Below are 7206 nucleotides of genomic sequence, written 5' to 3'. Positions count from 1 at the left end.
GAAAACAAGAAGGGACGGACAAACACAACAAAAACGAGCGCCTTGTTGCTTTCGCTCAAAGTTCGTTGTTTGTTCGCGAACTTTCTAAATTGGGTTGGCCTTTAAAGGGACACTGACACCCCCCAAGAAATTTTTTTTATTTTTTGCCAGGCGCTTTATTATGGTGTCGGAGGACTACCCAATTAATATTTTGCAACAGGGTAGCGTATTTCTTTAATAAAGCCAAAAGACGCAACTGCTCGAAACCGAAACCGAAACCCGACGGTGGTTGGAGAAGTGGAGAGAAGAGAGTGACTGGCGGAAGTCACGTAACTACACCCGACCGTGCGTTTTTTTTTATTTTTTTTTTTCTCCTCTCCGGTGGCAGACGACACGACCATACCTCGGCAAACCTCACTCATGAGGGCCCTCACTCACCCTCACTCACCCTCATCTTCACAGGTGAGGTGAGGGTGAGTGAGTTTCTGAACCAGGAAAATTCATGCGTGTGAGGGTGAGTGAGGGCCGTGAGGGCCGTGAGGGCTGTGAGGGCGGTGAGGGCCGTGAGGGCCGTGAGGGTGGTGAGGGCCGTGAGGGCGGTGAGGGCCGTGAGGGCGGTGAGGGCCGTGAGGGCCGTGAGGGTGGTGAGGGCCGTGAGGGCCGTGAGGGCCATGCAACTCGGAGCAATTCGAATGCGTTTGAAGCGGCTGCATCCAATCAGGGACGCAAAATATTCACGTGATACCTCGTGCCGGTGATGATGACACCGAAAGACTTGGTTCTGGTTTGAAATCGATCGTTTTTTTGGAAATAAACTGTTTCAGAAAGGTGCATTAGTATTCTTAACGAGATTTAAATACATAAAAACACGTTTATAACGCGTAATTGTGTCTAAATAGTGCAAGAAAAATAAAATTTTATTATGACGATGGCAAATTGCAGCAATTCGTTGCTGCGTGTGATCGCGGGCGGCCCGTGTTGCTGGTGTTGCGACGTAAAGTTTCTGGGCGAAATTGCCCCATCTGAAGCTGGCCCGAGTGGCGTGAGGGCCATCAGTGCGTGAGGGGCGTGAGGGGCGTGAGGGGTGTGAGGGCCGCAAGGGCGGTGAGGCGCGTGAGGGCGGTGAGTGGCGTGAGGGCGGTGAGTGGCATGAGGGCGGTGAGTGGCGTGAGGGCCGTGAGGGCGGTGAGGGCCGTGAGGGCGGTGAGGGCCGTGAGGGCGGTGAGGGCCGTGAGGGCGGTGAGGGCGGTGAGTGGCGTGAGGGCTATGAGTGCGTGAGGGCCGTGAGGGCGGTGAGGGCCGTGAGGGCCGTGAGGGCCGTGAGGGCCGTGAGGGCCGTGAGGGCCGTGAGGGCGGTGAGGGCGGTGAGGGCGGTGAGGGCCGTGAGGGCGGTGAGTGGCATGAGGGCCATGAGTGAGTGAGGGGCGTGAGGGCCGTGAGGGCGGTGAGGGCCGTGAGGGCCGTGAGGGCGGTGAGTGCGTGAGGGCCGTGAGGTTCAGTGAGGGTGAGTGAAGGGCTGAAGGTGAGTGTGACTGTGAGGGTGAGGGTGAGTGAGGGGCTGAAGGTGAGTGTAGCTGTGAGGGTGAGGGTGAGTGAGGGGCTTAGGTAAGTGTGGCTGTGAGGGTGAGGGTGAGTGAGGGCGACCTAAAATGCCGACCTCTGGACACGACATGCGGCGTGCGATGCGGCGTGCGGGAACCGCTTACCGTGCGATTCTTTTGCAGTTATGTTTGTTCCGCTCGTTGTCATGTACTCCAAGATGAGTTGTTTCGTACATTGAGGAGTTGGAGATGAGTAGTGAGTGCCCGTGGTGAATTTCCATGATCGGCTCCGAAAAGAATAAACCCAAGATGTTGCGTGAAGAGCTGGCTCAAATGTCCTGCATCCGAAAAAAAGTGGCATTGTCGAAAGATCAACGGGATCGGGACCAATGGCTGGCTGCAATTCCTGTAGAACATTTACGGGCACCTCGGAAAGCGGACGCTACCTGATTTATATGCTCCTTGCATTTTGTGGAAAGTGATTACATTGAGTTCGCAGGTGTCAAAACGGAAATCCCATACCGTTTAATTCAGCCGAAGTATCGTTCACAACATTTGTTTGTTATTTTTTTGTTTGTTTCTTCAGTGATGATTGTAAAAAAAAGAAAAAGATATGTAAACATCAGAAAATGTTTGAAAAAAAAAAAAAAAACAATGCACGGGGGATCGAACTCGGTCCTACCGCGTGTGAAGCGGACGTCTTTCCCACTGAGCTACTGGGGCTTTTTTTTTTTAAACTATTTATTTACATATTTATATACACAAAAACAGTATAATACATTATGTACAAATCATCAAAGCGAAAAAAAAAAAAAAACATCACGTAAAATATGCCTCAACATTCTTCTCTCTCCGGACGTTTGTAGTAAAAACCTTTAGAGAGCAAATATTGCAGCTCAGTACGAAGTGTGCAAGATTTTAGCAGAAGCTACATCTATCTTTCTCGACGCGGTTCTGTCGTTAAGCTACGTATACAAACTCTTTGTATTTCCATAAAAAAATTATATGATGTTTGGTGAACGACTGATACTTGCTACGATTTCTTTCCATTCCTCGTCCTCGGAGCGTGCCAACAAGCTCTGACCAACAAATATAGAAATGTTCTTGAAGTTTACCCAGGAAGGTTTGGCGACACCTCCATCTGTGTCCACTTTCAGTGTGTCAAGGGCCGTATCTAGACGGTCTCCGAAATGCAGGTAACGAAAGTTATACCCCTGTCAGACGGCAGCTAAAATGGCATTTACGCCAAATGACATTCAGGTTTTCAAATGACATTCATGATGGGACCTGCCAGACGACAACTAAAATGACATTTAAGTGATGTCTATTACTATTGCGATCGCAAATTCGTCTCGTGCACATAGAACACGTTTTCGTCAATAAACAATTTTAACACGGCAAAACACTTGTTTTTGTGTGTGTTGTCTGCTGGGACAAGAAAATATAACAAAAAACTGGGATAGAAAGTTGCGCTCACTAGTTTCTGACGAAAAAATAAAGCGAAGCGTGGGGCGAAATCCATTAGCCAACCTAACGTCGTCATAAGCCGATCCGTAAGCCGAGCCTCCCGCGCTCCGCCACTACAGCTGACAGCTTGCTCGCACAGTTCTTTCGTTAATTTCGGTAGTGCTTGCTTGCTCTGGCTGTCCCTCACGCTCGATCTTCGGCTGCCGTGTTCACCTCTACGTCTGCGAGGGATCTTGGATGCCGTATTGCGCTTCCGCCGTCACTATCGCGGCGGTATGGATTGATCTTGGTTCGAGCGTCTCCGGCTGTTGAGAAGGCCGTCCATCATCTTCGTCGTAGACGCATTCCGCTAGCTTCGGTTTGAAGACAGGCTACCGTACCTACTAACGTACTGCGTCTTCAAGCAGGCGTTTGGCTGATGTCGGCGACGTGATCAGGCACCTTGTGAATGTGTGTCGGTGTTACATAGAGTGCTTGGTTCGCCAGGTGACTTGCGTGCACCTAACCACCCCAGTGACAAAGTGAGTCGGCGCTGCAAAGCTATACTCTCCTGCGGTAGACAGAACCATCGCCAACTTGCTCGTCGTGAGGCAAACCACTGCCAAGTGATCGCACCCCTCCGACGCGACTGGCCGAAGATCTTGAGCGCCGCCGCGACCGCTGAACGGTTGAACACACACGGGATAACCGAACTGCCCCAGGACTCCCTCAGGTCATAGGGAATCGCTGTAGGAATGCCACCTGGGACATCAAGTTTCAGCACCAGCGGCTACCAAAGCACAATAAATATAGTAAGTACCCTTTTTTGCGAAAACCAAAAAAAAAAAAAATGTTTGAACTAGTAGATATAATATCCCTACATGTTTTTTTAGCTCTTAGAAAATGCAGGCAATCTTGTTTCAAACTCACAAAATTAAAAAGATAAAAAAAATCCACTTGTCTTCCTTTTACTGAATGTCACTCAAAACTAACTGATATAGCTCCTGTCAGCATTCTAAAGTTATTCGTTAACTCGTTTTAATGTGAATAAAACAACTGGATTGATCATCTTCCCAATTGTGCATCTTTGATGAGATGAAAATGACTGAATAACTGTTTCTAAATATGAGACAAGAGTGCCAGCTTCTAGCACTGTAAATACTATGTTTAGAAGCTATAGAATGTTTGCCATTCTGTGAAGTTTCCAAGAAATGTTCCAAGCTAGCTGTGTGGTGAAATTTTGACTGCTCTGCTTCCCCATTGAGTCTACAATTTTGAGAATAATATGTCTAAGGTGTAAGATATTTTATGCCTAGAGGACTGATGCATCTGTTGCAATGTTTCTATCCAACTACAGTGATTCCTCTGGCTCTCCTAGACCACTGCTACCAGTTCCAGTATCTCAATGTTGGGATGCTGAGGCAGTTTCGTGACCATCTTCCGGAGGTTGGCACTGGCTAGCACTCGGGAAGCAGTGACGCCCCAGGCACATATGGCCACAGTCAATGGGACCGCCGTGTCCCCACGGATCCTGTGTAACCACGTGTTCCTGATAGCATCCAACATGCTCGAACCTTGCCCAACCCAGGACATCATCTTGCAGGGAACGGCACGTCGATCAGTCAATTCCGTACATGCGACGACCCTCCCAGACTTCTCAGCATCACTCCCAACTTCTTGTAGTGATGGATAAATTTCAGCCTACTACTGACTTGGAGAATTAGAGTGGATACAGGGGCTATGGTTTCATTTACTTCATGCGCAAGTGAAGCTGAAGCTATGAGCATGAGCATGTTGCCCTGAACGATGCTAACACTACATGACGGTGCATGCTTGGTAGCGACATTGAAAGCCTGGATCTTGCACTTAAAATGAAACGAAATCTTGCGTCGTGAGTGTTGTGTGTGCATCTGGCATCATCGGCGAGTCGGCAGAAGTCAAGCCAAGGCGAGTCAAGCTGGTTTTACCGAACCGTTTGTCATTCTGGGGACTCGTCGTAAACCACGTGTCTCTTGTCTAACTCCTCTTTTCTGCACGGCCAAGTCGGCCGCCTGAATAAAGCTTTGGGCAACAACGAGAATGAAGAAATTCAAACTCCGAGGCACGCAACCACACTTTTTTGAGGAACGACAGCTTCGTGGTAACTTGGCAACGACGAGAGCATATGGCGAAAAAAGACGAGCCTAACGTTGTCATCAAAGGGCGGCTGAGACATCTCGAAGAGTTCGACCCAAAGAGATTGAAACATGGCCCCTGTACCAGGAGCGACTAAACGTTTTCTTCATTATACTCAACATCGTCGAGGAGTCCCCAATATGCGCAGTCCCGTGTAGCGTTTGTGGACCGACAATCTACTCCGTCGTATGCTCGTTGTGTGTGCCAGTGGACTCCCTATGCGGACATTGTGTTGGAGCTCACCGCCCACTTCACACCGTGCCTGTCAGTGATTGTTCAGTGCTTTGCGTTTCATAAGTGCAGCCAACAGCCTGGAGAAAGCATCTCGAATTTCGTCCCCGCCCCATGCCGCTTCTCCGAACACTGCAACTTTGGTGAGACCTTGTCAGCCATGCTATGGGACCGTCTGGTGTGTGGTGTCCTGGACAAAAGGGTGCAGCGTCGTCCGCTGGGCAAACCAGTGCTGGAGCTCAAAAAGGCGTTTGAGGCTGCAGATCCTTTGCCTTTGTAGGATTTGCAGCAACGACATTGATTTCTGTCAACAGCTTAAAGGGGCACTCAAGTGGATTCTGAGATCGTCTATTTATTGGCATAACTCAATCTATGGGCTTTAAGCATTCTAAAAAACCCAAGATAGCATTCAAGGGCAGCCGATTTTCGTAGTAAAAATCCAATTAAAGATTGTGGCACGCCACCTTTTCTGTGCCGTAGCGCAGAACAGCAGGGGGTGCCACCGGACGGGAAGGCAGCATGGGAGGGCACGCGACAGCCAGTCACAAGTGACGGCTTCTTGGCGGACTGATTTTTCAAAGGCGCACATGTTTGAAAATTTAGTGTGCCGGGAAGCCATTATTCGTAATTGGCTGTCATGTGCCCTCCCCTGTTACCTTCCCGTCCGATGGCACCCTCTGGCGTTCTGCGCCACAGCGCAGAAAGGAGGGCATGCCGCAAGTTTTAATAGAATTTTAAATAGCGAGATTGACCGCCCTTGTATGTAATTTCGGGTTTCTTAGGATGCTTAGAGTCCATAGATTGAGTTATGACATAAAATAGACGATCTCAGAATCCACCTGAGTGCCCCTTTAAGACGATGACCGCCTTCTTTATTGAAAGTAGCTACCCACTCAGCGTTCTGTGCAGTGTGAGCAGTCGCGTCTCTAACATTTCGCGACACAAGGCTCTATTTCCCCAACCAAGATCTAAACCACCATGCAACACCCTCATCATCACGTTCCATCCCTCCATACCCAGGCTCAGCAGACTAATCATCGAGACCACTTTCCACCTGGTAGACTCTACAGTTATCTCTAAAGCACCCGCCCTAACGTCCTATCGAAGCACAACTTACGATCCCTTCCAGTATGCAGCAACCACTCCGAAACCCCCTCATCTTCACGTTCCATCCCCCCATACCCAGGCTCGGCAAACTAATCATGGAGACCACTTCCCACCTCATAGACTCTACAGTTATTTCTAAAGCACCCACCCTAACTTCCTATCGACAGCCCATCTTACGATCCCTTCAGTATGCAGCAACCACTCCGAAACCCCCTCATCTTTACGTGCCATCCCTCCATACCCAGGCTCGGCAAACTAATCATGGAAACCACTTCCCACCTCGAAGACTCTACAGTTATTTCTAAAGCACCCGCCCTAACTTCCTATCGAAGCCCAACTTATGATCCCTTCCAGTATGCAGCAACCACTCCTAAACCCCCTCATCTTTACGTTCCATCCCTTTGTACCCAGGCTCGGCAAACTAATCATGGAAACCACTTCCCACCTCAAAGACTCTACAGTTATTTCTAAAGCACCCGCCCTAACTTCCTATCGAAGCCCAACTTACGATCCCTTCCAGTATGCAGCAACCATTCCGAAACCCCCTCATCTTTACGTTCCATCCCTCCGTACCCAGGCTCGGCAAACTAATCATGGAAACCACTTCCCACCTCAAAGACTACAGTTATTTCTAAAGCACCCGCCCTAACTTCCTATCGACAGCCCATCTTACGATCCCTTCAGTATGCAGCAACCATTCCGAAACCCCCTCATCTTTACGTGCCAT

Source organism: Ixodes scapularis, unplaced genomic scaffold (genome assembly GCF_016920785.2).
Source record: "Ixodes scapularis isolate PalLabHiFi unplaced genomic scaffold, ASM1692078v2 PGA_scaffold3__209_contigs__length_174095766, whole genome shotgun sequence".
Classification (NCBI taxonomy): domain Eukaryota; kingdom Metazoa; phylum Arthropoda; class Arachnida; order Ixodida; family Ixodidae; genus Ixodes; species Ixodes scapularis.
This window is presented reverse-complemented; position numbering follows the sequence as displayed.